Source organism: Schistocerca cancellata, chromosome 7 (genome assembly GCF_023864275.1).
Source record: "Schistocerca cancellata isolate TAMUIC-IGC-003103 chromosome 7, iqSchCanc2.1, whole genome shotgun sequence".
NCBI classification, from domain to species: Eukaryota; Metazoa; Arthropoda; class Insecta; order Orthoptera; family Acrididae; genus Schistocerca; species Schistocerca cancellata.
Window position 1 is genome coordinate 427,050,256 of NC_064632.1, and position 16,635 is coordinate 427,066,890.

Consider the following 16,635-nt stretch of genomic DNA (forward strand, 5'->3'; position numbering starts at 1 on the left):
GTGGGAGACAGAGGGTGCAGTGGGAGACAGAGGGGAGGGCAGCAGGAGACAGAGGGGGCAGCGGGAGACCGAGGGGGCAGTGGGAGACAGAGGTGGTAGAGGGTTGGCAGAGTGATAGAGTGAAAGTGGTTGGAGGAGACAGACAGAGAGGTGGAAAACGAGTAGATGGACTTAGAATTTGGATAAATACATACCTGGACAAATCCCAGTGCTCAATATGATACTCGTAGTGACCAGCATTTAGAATTCAGAATCCAATTGAGCTGTGGACAGTCCCCATTCACAATGCTTTGAGAGAGGTGTGTGGGAATTGTTTAGTGGATGGAGCACAGTATCACCCTAGTCTTCACGTTTCTGTGAAGGTCGGATGAGCACAGAGGACAAATCAAAAAGTGGAACGCCATTAACTGCAACAAACTACAACTCTCGGATTGCTGCTAATTATGTTTTGAGGGAAGAGCGACGAAAAAAATGGAAATTGGCGTGAGGTGTGGGAGAACATTCAGGACAACAAGTACACATCAGATTTAGGGAAAAAGGGGTATATGGTCCGAATAGAATCTTTTGGTTTTCAAATCACGTCACTTCGAAGCTAATGACATGGTATGAAGTAGTCAGTCAAATGATTTCAATGCGCACAAAACAATACGTATGAAGCTTGCATATTCTGCCATCTGTAACAAATGCAATAAAGAAGAAAATTTCTTCATACCGAGAAACAAGAACCTCAGTTTCTAAAGGTGACAAAATGAGTAGATTTAACTAAAATATCAGTATGTATAATGAAGCACAAAATTCATTTTTATGATGAAGGATTTCAGAAGCATGAGAAATTACTTTGCATTTTAACAGTGAAGGAATACATGCTCTTCAAAAGGGACTATGTTACATTATCTCTATTTTCAAATACACGAACCGAAAATTTGGCTTGTCATTTCCTCTCCATATAGGAAGAATTTTAATAACAAACAGAATAATTTGTCATATGAAAGAAAATAGTTACATCATTTAATTTGTTTCCTTTCTCTTGAGAAATATTACTCATTAACAAACTAGATAAAACACATAGAAGCCAAGTCAAGAAGGCAATCAAAGGTGAGCGAATGGAAGGGCTATAAGAAAAGGGAAGGAAATGAAAAAAGACTACGGGATATAAATGAGTAGCGTCTAAGAAAAAAGAAACAAATTAAGGGGAACTCTCCATGAAAGGTAAAGGCTTTAAGGCTAGAGCCAGTCCGACACACTGTATTAATCTGCCAGATAGATTCGAATGAGCATATATTCCACTGTAGAGTGACAGTTCATTCTGGAACTATGAAAAATATTTTGTGCATTGTGAAATTACACTTTTTGAGCAAATGGATGACCCAACGACCCACGGCTGCACTTATGTATCCATACAAATCATTGTTTTATGTACGTACGTGGAGGTGAAAAGGGTTTCAGATAACAGAATACCTAAGGAACACTAATATCTTTCAAATTTTCTATATACATGACTTCATTATCTAAATAATTTATACAATTATTGGTTTAAAAATATTGTGGGGGTAGTATTCTGTACTTCCCTACCTCCCCCTTGCGTGAGGGTGAGAAACAATGGCGTACAAAAGTATTGTATAATGTACTGTATAAGCGTCGAAACAGCTGTTTTCGAGTCACTAGGCTCTTTGGTGACAGTCCCCATTACATTTCATCTCTAGGAAGGGGTATAGTGTACAAAGAAACGACACACCAACACCTTTGTAACAACTGAAGTAACTTCTACCAAACTTAGATTACGTATCAAACGGTTTCTTGAAAAGAATTGTCACAGTAAGACATCTTTCTTGGAGCGTCACCGACTCGGGTCTAATCTGCCTGGTGGATTAACGATGAGGTCTGCTGAACAAGCGAGTCTGGATGTAGCTATGGGGAGGTTTTCCACATGTCACTAGATGAATACTGGGCTGGATTCTTAGTCCCACCTCGGTTAAACGATTCACTAACACTTAGAAAATTGCTGCTCGTTTTCACATGAGTAACACAACATGCAAGCACGCAGACAGCTGGGGCTACACACACTCTGTCTCGGGGGACAATGGTTTGGCGGGAGGAAGGACATCCTGCTATGTGGTGCAGTTAGGACTGTGCAGAAAACACAAGATAGATAGATAGCGTTATGATTGATACTTCAATATGTACCCTCTTCAGCTGTTTCCAATTCATCACAAAAAAAAGATCGCTTGGTTGCACCCCAATATGTCAGTTACATACCGCATAGTGAAGTTGACGCTGTTGCACATTCAGAGATGCAAAGAGTGAACCGCACGTTGCTGACAGTCACGATTTTATTGACGCAGTACAATGCAACAAATGCTTTATTCACTGGTATTTACACTGCAAGCAATACAGATCTCTACTACTACCTTACACCCCTCTGTTAGATACTTGACCAGTCATTAATTGTGTTTACCCTAACAGATGATATTTGGCTTTTCCTAACCCATATGTACATTCTAGTATTCCAGTAAAGATCAATAAAGCACAAATGAATAAAGTCTTTCCCCTTGTTCATTGTGTGACTGGACGTCTGTATTGTTTCCTGTCCACTCAAAAACAGCGTAAATAGCAGACAGTGCGGCGTTTGTTGCATCGTAGTATGTCAATCACATCGCGATTACGAGCAACGTGGGATTCACTCTTGCATCGTGGGATGTACAATAGCGGAGCGTTTCGTTTATTTCAAGCGTCAATTAAGCTTTGCAACACAATTGATGTATTGCGCCATTCTTTTCGTGATTTCAGATGTTACTAATCAGGAAGAAATATTGGTGGTGTCCATATAAGAGAACTGAAGTTTATATTGAAAATAATATTTACTCACGTTTTAGAATGTCTCATAATATTTAATTTCACGAGCCCCTGCCTTACTTTCATACGCATGGAAGTCCTATTTTGATATCTATAATTTTTCCAGTATAAGTGGGTCACCCTAAACGCGCGTGCACACACACACACAAACACACACACACACACACACACACACACACAAACTGAGAGAGAGAGAGAGAGAGAGAGAGTTTTCTACCGTGTATAAACACAAGAGGATACTGAACAAGAAAAGGATCAAACGAAAATGCATGGTTTCCGTGCTAGAGTACACTCATTCAGTCATTCATTGTTACAGAGACTGCTGTGTAATATTTCTGCCTCAGCTAACAGTATACATTGAAAATCGTTTCTATGTGTCTCAACGCATATGTGGACGCGCCACAGCATAATCTGTGTCACACGTTCACATCGGCCAGGCTACGTTCGAACACTGTCAAAGGCAGCATGAATAATCTGCTCCAGTGTCTCCACGTCTGGGATGGGCTCCGCATACACGGTACTTTTGGGATGGCCTCGTAACCAGAAATCGATCTGGTTGAGATCCGGTGAATGACCACCTGGTCAGAGCCATCGGCCAGTGGGGACACGACGGAGATACGTCCAAACTTTAGCGGCGAAGTCGGTTGGAGCACCGTCATGTACCAGCCACATAACCCTCCGAATCATCAATTACACTTCTTGCAGCATGGGAGGCAAACGCTGATTGTTCTGGCCTGTAAGGCGACGTGGAAAGGACTGGTCGCAAAATACGGTCACTATTTATCGCGGCCCTTACATTCCGGCTGCACCGATGCTAATGTTCACTGTCAGCATATCATGGAGGTTCTACGTACTATCCCACAAATGACACTTCAGAAAGTTGAAGGTACCACTCCACGTAAAGGTGGCCTCATCTGTGAATGGAATGGATCACACAAATCCCGGAATCGTGGTTGCCTGGTGAAGAAAGCAGTGACAAAACACTACTAAGCCCTGCAGCCCTGCATACACAGTAAGTGATGAGGGTGGTAACAAATGCAGGAAACGAGGTAATGGCAGAAGTAAAGCTGTGAGGACGGGACGTGAATCCTGCTTGGGTAAGTCCCCTCGACGACCACCAGTGGTGTACGGCCAGTGTAGGAGATCGCTCCCCACACCATGAAGCCGGGTGTTGGCCCTGTGTGCCTCGGTCGTATGCAGTCCTGATTGTGGCGCTCACCTGCACGGCGCCAAACACGCATACGACCATCATTGGCACCAAGGCAGAAGCGACTCTCATCGCTGAAGACGACACGTCTCCATTCGTCCCTCCATTCACGCCTGTCGCGACACCACTGGAGGCGGGCTGCACGATGTTGGGGCGTGAGCGGAAGACGGCCTAACGGTGTGCGGGACCGTAGCCCAGCTTCATGGAGACGTTTGCGAATGGTCCTCGCCGATACCCCAGGAGCAACAGTGTCCCTAATTTGCTGGGAAGTGGCGGTGCGGTCCCCTACGGCACTGCGTAGGATCCTACGGTCTTGGCGTGCATCCGTGCGTCGCTGCGGTCCGGTCCCAGGTCGATGGGCACGTGCACCTTCCGCCGACCACTGGCGACAACATCGATGTACTGTGGAGACCTCACGCCCCACGTGTTGAGCAATTCGGCGGTACGTCCACCCGGCCTCCCGCATGCCCACTATACGCCCTCGCTCAAAGTCCGTCAACTGCACATACGGTTCACGTCCACGCTGTCGCGGCATGCTACCAGTGTTAAAGACTGCGATGGAGCTCCGTATGCCACGGCAAACTGGCTGACACTGACGGCGGCGGTGCACAAATGCTGCGCAGCTAGCGCCATTCGACGGCCAACACCGCGGTTCCTGGTGTGTCCGCTGTGCCGTGCGTGTGATCATTGCTTGTACAGCCCTCTCGCAGTGTCCGGAGCAAGTATGGTGGGTCTGACACACCGGTGTCAATGTGTTCTTTTTTCCATTTCCAGGAGTGTAGTTTGAATCTGCCAGGAAGTTTCATATCAGCGCACACTCCGCTGCAGAGTGAAAATCTCATTATGGAAACATCCCCCGGGCTGCCGCTAAGCCAGATCTTTGCAAGATCCTTTCTTTCAGGACTGCTAGTCCCGTAAGTTTCGCAGGAGAGCTTCTGTAAAGTTTGCAAGGTAGGGGACGAGGTACTGTACTGGCGGATGTAAAGCTGTGAGGCCGGGGCCTGAGTTTTGCTTAGGTAGCACAGTGGTAGAGCACTTGCGAGCGAAAGGCAAATGTCACTAGTTCGAGTCTCGGTCCGGCACACAGTTTTAATCTGCCAGGAAGTTTCATATCAGCGCACACTGCGCTGCGGAGTGAAAATCTCATTCTAGGGTGGTAACAAATGCCCCAGAGAATGTTCCACGCCGTCGTCTGGCTTACCCTGTACTGGCGTGCCAACTGCCTGTTACTGACACGACGGACGCCTTCCACAGTGTCAATCACATTCTCCTCCAAGTCTGGTGTCCGAACATTTTGGGTACGTCCATCACGATCTCCAGCTTCCTGAGATGACCCAGTCTGAGACAAACGGCGAAACACTGTTGCAAACACTGAATGCTGTGGTGGCTGTCGGTGGGGATAGGTATCCTGATACAACCCTGCTATCAGCCGTCCGTTGTATTTGCCTTTCCGAAAGTAAAGCTATGTCGGCAAGCTCTCGATTCGAATACGGAACCATTGTGTACAACGCTGTCTCACATTCACTACAAGGTGAGCCAGCAAGTCAAGTGAATCGGATACTTCATTCCTAATGACTATGACATTTCAAATGGTTCAAATGGCTTTAAGGACTATGGGACTTAACATCTGAGATCATCAGTCACCTTGACTTCGAACTACTTAAACCTAATTAACCTAAGGACATCATACACATCCATGCGCGAGGCAGTATTCAAACCTGCGACCGTACCAGCAGGGAGGTTCCGGATTGAAGGGAATCGAACCGATCGCCCACAGCGGCCGGCACTATGGCAGGAATGGGCACTACGGCATGAAGTGTGAGGATCATTACCACCCTGTAGGAGCAAAGCATGCATACTTAACTATGGCTGCATGGTAAAACGCATATTAGGCAGCAGTATCTGTAACAAAGTATGATTGAATAAATGGACTAATGCATGGGAACCGTGCATTTGCGGACATAACCTCATTAGATCTCTTTTGTTCCGTGTCCTCACAATCCCCAGAGTTTGTACAAGGCAGAAAAAAATAACCTTATATACACTACTGGCCATTAAAATTGCTACACCAAAATGAAATGCAGATGATAAGCGGTTATTCATTGGACAAATATATTATACTAGAACTGACATGTGATTACATTTTCACGCAATTTGGGCTCATAGATCCTGATAAATCAGTACCCAGAACAACCACCTCCGGCCGTAATAACGTTCTTGATACGCCCGGGCATTGAGTCAAACAGAGCTTGGATGGCGTGTACAGGTACAGCTGCCCATGCAGCTTCAACACGATACCACAGGTAATCAAGAGTAGTGACTGGTGTATTGTTACGAGCCAGTTGCTAGGCCACCATTGACCAGACGTTTCCAGTTGGTGAGAGATCAGGAGATTGTACTGACCAGGGCAGCAGTCGAACACTTTCAGTATCCAGAAAGGCCTTGACAGGACCTGCAACATGCAGTCGTGCATTATCCTGCTAAAATGTAGGGTTTTGCAGGTATCGAATGAAGGGTAGAACCGCGGGTCGTAACTTCTCTGAAATGTAACATCCATTGTTCAAAGTGCCTTCAATGTAAACAAGAGGTGACCGAGACTTGTAACCAATGGCACCGCATACCATCACGCCGGGTGATACGCCAGTATGGCGATGACGAACACATGCTTCCAATGTGCGTTCACCGCGATGTCGCTAAACAAGGATGCGACTATCGTGATGTTGTAAACAGAAGCTGGATTCATCCCAAAAATGACGTTTTGCCATTCGTGCACCCAGGTTCGTCGTTGAGTACACCATCGCAGGCGCTCCTGTCTGTGATGCAGCGTCAAGAGTAACCGCAACCACGGTCTCCTAGCTGATAGTCCATGCTGCTGAAAACGTCGTCGAACTGTTCGTGCAGATGGTTGTTGTCTTGCAAACGTCCCCATCTGTTGACTCAGGGATCGAGACATGGCTGGACGATCCGTTGCAGCCATGCGGATAAGATGCCTGTCATCTCGACTGCTAATGATACGAGGCCGTTGGGATCCAGCACGGCGTTCCGTATTACCTTCCTGAATCCACCGATTCCATATTCTGCTAACAAGTCATTGGATCTCGACCAACGCGATCATCAATGTCGCGATACGATAAACCGCAATCGCGATAGGCCACAAAGTCGGAAACGTGATGGTCCACATTTCTGCTCCTTACACGAGGCATCATAACAACGTTTCACCAGACAACAGCGGTCAACTGCTGTTTGTGTGTGAGAAATTGGTTGGAAACTTTCCTCGTGTCAGCACGTTGTAGGTGGCGCAACCGGCGCCAACTTTGTGTGAATGCTCTGAAAACCTAATCATTTGCATATCACAGCATTTTCTTCCTGTCGGTTAAATTTCGCGTCTGTAGCACGTCATCTTAGCGGTGTAGCAATTTTTATGGCCAGTAGTGTACATGTATACGTATGCCTCGATATGCTGATATTGTCGGTGATAACAGAGTATGAGGGAGAGCTGCGCAGGGAGACGTGAAACACACTGTGTAGCTGGCTGGCCGGACTGGAGTGGCAACGCGAAATCGCGAGCGCCCACCACCGTTGGCCAGTGTGGCGTGACGCGGGACTGCGCCGGCCGGCCGGCACTTTGAGGGCGGGCGCTTTTAGTGGCCATAGAGTGTCCGCGGCCAGTGGCGGCTGGCCGGTGGCCGTTGCCGGCGCAACGACCGGCACCGCAGAGCGGCCGCCGCCGTTCCGCGCCGCGCTACCTGCGCTGCAATTAGAGGCGGGCCGTGTGTTTGACACAGTGCGCAGCTCACTCCTTGTTGGCAGCCTAGCTGTGGACCTGACAAGCGCCCCGCCTCTGCCACTGCCTCCACTGACCCATCTCTCGCGCTCGTCAGCACGTGTGTTTCAGTTCCAACTAATAATCTCACTGACCCGGTGCCAGGAATATTTGTTGCCAGACACTACAAACTGTAATACTTTCGTAATATTTTTTATTAAACACTGTCCTACAGAACTTTCTCTGACAAAGAAAACTCAAGCCATTCATTTATTACCCACAATATACAATCCCAACGCAATCAGACTCATATTCATTGAGAACATGACTTCCAACAGTTAACACGAAAGAATGGTCCTGAACTGTAAGAAATCCTAACAGTAATACAAATCCAAAAAAAATGAAATTAAAGAACCATGGCCGTGCGAGGGACTTTGCGATGTCGCTTATAGTGTCCCCAGCGAAATAATAAGAAAGGACTTAAAAAACAGTATTTATAAAGAAGAGACATTTCAAAATTGAATAATATACATTTTCTTTATTTACCCGTATTATAATAATTTCTCTGTGTAAGTTTCTAGGGCAAAGAAATATAACAAAATGAACTAAAGGGACGACAAGATACGCTCTTTAGTTAATTTTTTAGTCGTCTTAACTTCTTCTCTTGTCTTGGTTGCGTGTAGACGGATATCTTGCGAGTGCTGGCAAATGTAAGCATATGGACGTGCGGTTAAAGGCGCTGCAGTCTGGAACCGCAAGACCGCTACGGTCGCAGGTTCGAGTCCTGCCTCGGGCATGGATGTTTGTGATGTCTTTAGGTTAGTTAGGTTTAACTAGTTCTAAGTTCTAGGGGACTAATGCCCTCAGCAGTTGAGTCCCATAGTGCTCAGAGCCAAATGTAAGCATATTTGTTCTAATTAAGCAGATAATATACTGATTTAATATCATTGTTCACTTTTAATTTGGAAGAGGTGATCCCGATTTCATGTTCGCCTTCCGTTCAATTAACCTGCATTCGAGTAATTTACAGTTCAACAATCGCAGCGGCCGATGCAGCCAACGACGCCATTACGTGGCGATATTAACATATAAAAAATTGGCGGAAGCGAAAAACTCGCCCACTATTAATATAATAATCATTTTTCTCCACAGCCGCCCGAAGTTGCAGAAAATACGTAGCTTTAAGATTCTTAATTTCAGTAACACAGCCGAGAGCCAGAGCCAGGACTCCGACTACAACGTAATGGTTAACGGAGGTAAGAAAAAATACTCTCGCGCGTGTGTGGGCCGCAATTGTAATTAATAACTAAAGATATTTTGCTTTAAAATGAACTGACTAGTCGAGGAAATTAATATGAAAAACAAAATGGCTCTGAGCACTATGGGACTTAACTTCTAAGGTCATCAGTCCCCTAGAACTTTAGAACTACTTAAACCTAACTAACCTAAGGACATCACACACATCCATGCCTGAGGCAGGATTCGAACCTGCGACCGTAGCGGTCACGCGGTTCCAGACTGTAACGCCTTTAACCGCTTGGCCACACCGGCCGGCAAATTAATATGAAAAATTTATTCCATTGTTCAACTTGTATACTCATGTTTTAAGATTCAGCGAGTCTAATTCCACTGAAGATTAATATTGTTGAAAAAAAGGAGAACTTCAGAAAAGCGTTTAATTGTAAATCAAAATTAAAATGAAGTATCATTTTGATTAAGGCCCACCACGTAATTCGGCAACAATCAACGTCACCGATAAATAATATATTAAATTACGACGGCCGACGGACGCGAGACGCTGTTCGGGACTGCTCTTCTGTCCATTAATTTACCCTGGAAGGAATACACATCAAGGATTTACTGACTGATTAATTTGAGTCTGGGGAAATGCTGATGAGGAACCTCATTCTGCAGAAGAAGAAAATGTGCACGATGAACTGTCACCAGTTGAAAGTGGCAGTGGAGGTACCAAATGTGTGCTACAGCTAAAGACTGCACATCATTCCTCATTCTTTGAATGCTGTAATTTACGACTGCAATTATCTGTCACCTTATTTATGTCATTTCATTGCAAGCTGGCCATTTTTGTTACTGTTTTTGTAAAAAAAAATGCGCCTTGCCACGGTTCGCGCGGCTCACCCCCGTCGGAAGTTCGAACCCTCCCATGGGCATGGATGTGTGTGTTGTCCTTAGCATAAGTTAGTTCAACTTACATTAAGTAGTGTGTAAATCTAGGGACCGATAACCTCAGCAGTTTGGTCGCATGCAACTTACCACGAATTTCCAATTTTTTTTCCTAAAGAAGTATGAAACTACCTCCAACTCCGCTAATTGCCTAAACTCATTTCAATCACGAATCCCAATAGTGGAAACCACAATTTTTTTGATAAACCACTAACCTCGCAGAAAATCTTTATAACATGAACCACATCAATTACAGCATGTAGCAACGACGACCAGCTAAATAAAAAGATTTCAACTGCTATAGATTAATCTTAGGAGGCATATAGGTATCAAGAAGAATGATTTTGTTGAAGACCAAACAATGTATTTACAAGATTTTACATTGTTCATGTGACATCCAGTTCCAAAAATTATACAGTTGTCAAATTTCTACTACCCAAAACACTATCGACGTCATCATAATACATTCATTTGCATATTTTCTTATAAACGCATTATTTCAATTAGTCGTTTTGTCCAAATAATGCTACGCGTTGATTGCTGCATTTAGGCTTATGGTGATACATGTTAACAAGAGGAAGACTGAAAATACCACCTCTGTTGCCTTTCATAGCTGTTATCCTTTAATGAGGGCAAATCTACAAAAATCGCTAATATCACATTTATAATTTGTTTCCTTTTGTGTTTCTATGTGTCGCATGTTCCCGTGGGCTATGTTCCCGGACCTCTGAACAGTATTTCCACCCCACTGTTCATTGTTGCAGGGTTTACATCGCGCTTTCCTCTCAGATATGAAACAATCATGCTACCATTCGTTGTTGTGTAGTATATGAGACTGTGCTCGTAACGTAATTAATTGCCATGTAGTTGTGTGAAACCATGCATCATTTACGGAGTTGAGAAATGGACGTCAGCAGTTCCGTATCACAGCCAGTGAAGATAACTTCTGAATGTCTCGCTATTAGTGAAAGTACAATGAAGCCAATTTCGACATGATATAGAAAAACATTCCTTGCGTCACCAAAAAATATTTCTGGTAGGCGACAGAATTTAGTATTGGACGAGTTTATACCGGGAGCCATAGTAAGGAAAGTCCACGACTTCCATGTGGAAAAGCAGTTCCCAACAGTGGCAGCCGTGGGTGAAGTGGGAGACTTTCCTGATTTGAGTGAACCAGCCGTTTTGCATGCTGTTAGAAATTTGTGTTTCAGACACAAAAATTTCAACAAAACACCTGTGCTACTGGAAAATCACCCAGTAGCTGGAGAAAGAGACGACCTCCTGCAGGAAGTAAGACGCTTCCGCATCGCTGGATTGACTACTTATTACGCAGATGAGAGTTGGGATTGTGCGAATCATTCCACAAAGTTTGGTTGGCAGGAACAAAAAATCTCTTCTGTGTCAGAAAAGGTATACGATTATCACAGAGGAAGTGTTCATCAGTGGAATGGCCCGAAAGGAGGAACTCAAACACTGTACGATTCTGGAAAAAGAGATTACAATGTGCCACATTGGGAACGAAGACAGGTTCGTGCAAAATACTGGCTTATGTTTCATTGCTCAAAAAAGAGGTGCAGATTTTCAATCCGAAAAGAATACCACATACTACGAAGAGTGGTTTAGGAGTGTTCTCGAAAATTTAGCGAACAAATCTGCGATTGTTTTAGATCGGGCACCATATCACAGGACGAAAAATCCAGTGTCACGAAATCCATTTATGAAATGGAGAAAGGATTGTATTATTGAATGGATAGAAAACAACGGAGAGCTTCCATCTCAAGTCAGATCATATGAGGAATTTACTGCAACTGGCCTACTGGAACACGCACGACCGCAATTCAGGCTGCAGGAACACCTTTCAGAAAGTATGAGGATTGGGACTTAAATAGTGGCAACTACTTATTCACGACTGATACAAAAGACTTACATGTGTGCACCTGTTACTGCCCTTCAAAGTAGTCACTAGCGTTGTGAGGAACCCGTTGCCAGCGATGTGGAAGGCGTATACCGTTAGCAGAGCCTGTTCTGTTGATGGTGCGAATGGAGCGGTCTACTGCCTGTTGAATCTCTGGAACAGTTCTGAAACGAATGCCCCGAAATGGTTCCTTCATCTGCGGAATCAAATCAAAGTCACAACGACGTCAGTGCGGTGCGTATGTTAGATGGCACAATACTTCCCAGTCCCATCGACTGGACCGAGCAGCCACAGCTTGCACTGCATGCACCCCCGTATTGTCATGCAAATTGATGGGTGTGTTGCGTAGAACGTGTCGCCACTTCTTTCGCAAAGCTGGTCGCAGGTGATGCTCCAAAAACGGACAGTTATACTGTGCACTAACGGTCTGCCGTGGAGGAACGAAACCCACCCATCATTTTGCACGACAATGCGCGGGCGCATACAGCGAAAGCTGTGGCTGCTTTGTTCAGTCGATGGGACTGGGAAGTACCGTACCATCCACCAAACTCCCTGGACTTAAGTCCTTGTGACTTTGATTTCATTCCGAAGATGAAGGAACCACTTCGTGGCATTCGCTTCAGAACTGTTCCAGAGCTTCGACAGGCAATAGACCGTTCCATTTGCACCATCAACAGAACAGGCTCTGCTAACGGTATGCTACGCCTTCTTCATTGCTGGAAACTGGTTCCACACAACGCCGGTGACTACTTTGAAGGATAGTAACACGTGCAAACATTACAATCTTTTGTATCGGTTGTGAATAAATAGTTTCCACTATTTAAGTTCCATCCCCAGTATATTGTGATCAGTGGGCAAGGAAATTAAAGTTCTGTGGTTTCCTGTAACGCACTGCGAACTGGACGCCAATGAACTTATTTGGGCGTTTATCAAGAACAGGGTAGCAGAGGAGAAATACAACTATAAAATAAAACATACCTTTCAGTTGTGTCACTGCGTTACGGAAAATGTTCCCCTAGCGTCTGGAAGAATCCAGTGCGTCATTTACACAAACTTGGAAACAGTTATGCACAAAGAGCCCATTGTATTGGTATAGCAATAGAGCCGTTGCTGATCCCAGTAAACGACTGCGAAAGCAGCAGTGAGACCTCAGCCAATAGCGAAAGCAATTAAGGTAGGTTTTATTTCTGTCATCAACTTACTGGAAAATTTATTCGAGCTAATCGACTTCTCCTTTTACTATGGGAGATGTGCTATACAAATGTTCAGTTATATTGAGCTGCTTGCATATAGAGCATTTATTTGGATTTTCCCATATTATTTCCCCTCTAGTCGTCACAAAAACTGAACGTGGTAGTGCCATACTGGACTGGACTACGAAGTTACCGTTCTTCGCTGACGAACGACGGCGTGCTGGTGCGACAACTACACCCCACCAGCTATTTTGCAACTACTAAAACAATTACTTTACAAACTTTTAACTAACATGAGGAGTTCCCATTAGCAAAGACATATGAGGTAACTAACAAATGTTGAAGCTTAACAGCAGTACCTTCTCTTTCGCAACGGCTACAACGGTAAGCTCAAACTCCAGCGTCTTGCGTTTGACGATTATAGTCACGCAGAGTAATCAGAAAATAACGAAAATCCGGCTGCAAACAAAACATGGATTTATGTTTAAACTGTGAAAATGAAATTTTTCTCCTAATTACGATCTAATTTTTATGCGTCTTTAAATTCGGCACCGCCGAAAAAGGCTAGAAAAAGCACGGTTTCTCTTAAATATTACCGCGTAAGTTACCCCCATTTCAACTAGGATATAATTTTCATACGTTAAATAAATGTAAACATTTCCACGATTTCGGAAAGGTATAACATACCGACGTTCGTAAAGCATTTTGACCAGAATATCATAGTCAGTGGTCAGTCGCGGTGTGGGATCCGCATCAGGTGGGACTGACGGATGACATCGAGAAAGTACAAAGAAGGGCAGCTCGTTTTGTATTATAGCGAAGTAGGGGAGATAGTGTCACAGACATGATACGTGAATTGGATTGGCAATCATCAAAGCAAAGGCGTTTTTCGTTGCGACGGGATCTTCTCATAAAAAATCAGTCACCAGTTTAATCCTCCGATTGCGGAAACGTTCTGTTGGCAGCCACCTATACAGGGTGAAATGATCATCACGATAAAATAAGAGAAATCAGCGCTCGCACAGAAAAATTTAAGTGCTTGTTTTTCCCACGTGTCGTTCGAGAGTGGAACGGTAGAGAGACCGCCTGGACGTGGTTCATTGAACCCTCTGCCAAGCACTTTATTGTGAATAGCAGAGTAATCTCGTAGATGTAGATGTGGATGTGTAGATGTAGCCCCTTTTAAGCTAACTTTAATCTACTGAGCTCAGATAGATAAACTAAGAGACGAGGCAATGGAGCAGCACGAATATTAACACAAACAAGAACGAGAAAAAAAAGTGCAAAGTGAGCAGCAATAAATATAGGTTACCAAAGCAAAGGCGACATTGCAACTAATATGAGCCAATGAGCAGCAACAAGAAAAATAAATCAGTAATAAAACTGTCTTAGCAGAGCAACATAAAGTTAGATTCAGTAGGGAAATGCCTGACAAACAGCAACAGCAAAAGCAATAAACTATATCTAAACATGACAAAGCTCAAGCAGAAAGATAGTCATGTCACAGCTTAACACTAGCCTGATGCATCACAGTAGCTTATTCTACCTAACAAGTAACCAAGTCGTTAAAAAAATTATGTATGAAATTCCTGTGAAGGGAAATATCTATTTGTGCTCCTTTTTTTGTTTTCTAAGAAAATAGATCACAAAATTATTATTTAGTGGATCTGTAGACAGAAAATATTTATATTTATATATAAAATATTTATAAATATAAATATGTACGTATATAAACATAAATAATGTAAATATAAATATTTGTATTTATATATAAAATTTTTCATCATAAGTTTTACAGTAAACAGCGAAGATTTGTTTATGGCTTGCTGGCTTACGATTAGAATACTACTGCGGAAACAGAATCGTTCCAAATTTTGTGATCACACCATTCGCAGATTAAAATTATGCAAAATACTGTTAGTGAAGCTGCTATCCTCACGGAACCAGTAGATAGAGAGGTCTTTTTCATACCCCATTTTCCAATGGTCGCAACCAATTTACCCATTTATTTTAAGCGACTTCAGTTCCCAATGAAGGTTTCGTTTTCAACAACAACAAACGAGACTCAAATCATAGAGGTAAGAGGACATATAGGCGGTGTTTGTGGAGTAAATGAACGTAGGGTTGTGGAATTGGGGGGGGGGGGTAGAGGGCAGGAGGAGGTGGACAGAGATGGGGCAGGGGAGAATGTACGAAGAGAGAGGGTTGGAAGGAGGAGATGGACAAAAAGAGAGGAGGAGGAAAAGGGCGGAGAGAGGGAGGATGGAGTTTAGGATGTATATCAAATTCCCGTATATACTTGACAACGGCGAAGTATTGCTGGGTTCGCTAGTAAATGTATAAATTATCTGAAATTCATGTGCTTTGACAAACCAATGTGTAGCGGTGTGTGTTAGATGGGCGCAAGCTATCACTATACTTCTGAACATGAGCAGTGTCTCAATGAATTTATAATATTGTTAATGTAAAGGCAGTTCAATTGCAAAACTGAATGGGCGCGTTACTATGAGCAGTCCTCCCTTAAAGCTTTTTAAGCTGTATGCACTTACATTAACAGCTCGATTATCATTTAATGTGCTACCGTTCTTCGCGATAATGACATACACACTGACGTTAGATAATGCTCTACCAGGAATCATATTTAGAACATTTGAAAGTTACAACAACTATTCATTGGAAATAATACTGTTTTCTAACGTTTTCCTAATCTTGCGCCTCGTATGTTACATTTATAACTTCATAATACTATATATTAAGAATTATTATATTTGCTATTAACTTGATTTATGAAAACCATTGTGCTTTCCTAGAATAGTCTAAAGCTTTGTCACATGTAACAAACATCTCCGCAGGCAGTCTGTGTAGGTATCAAGCCTTCAGTTGTATACAATTAATCTTTCTTAGCATACTCATCAAGAACTAATTAAGCTAATTAAGATCTAGTTTGTTTTAGCTTAGTTCAGCAAGAAAATAAATGAGTCGACATTATCTAGGGAAAGACATCAGTTTTCCTGGAACAGCTGTGGAGTCCGCCGCCCATTAATTAGGTATAGTACTGGATACAACGCTGCACTGGAATCTCACAATTCCGTTGCAGGGAATCTAGGCCTCGTTAATAGTGGTGTGATAAGTTGACGTTCCGTTTAGAATATCCAGAGATACAGGAAGCTGCCTTCTTTTAAATTTAATTCTCTACAATATGTCATTCAACTGTCGAAAATGCATGAAAACCTTGCAAACAGGCAAACTGAAGGAGTAATCTGGAGACATTTTCGGGAAGAGCGGCGTTTAAACCTCCGCTTTCCTATCTTGGCTTTCGTTCTCTGCTATTCTCTACGGAAATTGAGATGAATGCCAGATAATGCCTTAAATGAAGTCATACCCTGTGGTCATCCTCATCCGTGTTGCATCCAAGAACTCAGTCTGTAATTTTCTCGATGTCAATTCAGGTAAACCTACAGCTTACGAATCTGCATGAATTTGTTGTGCAATCAAAGGCCCAATATACTGTCTTTAGGTA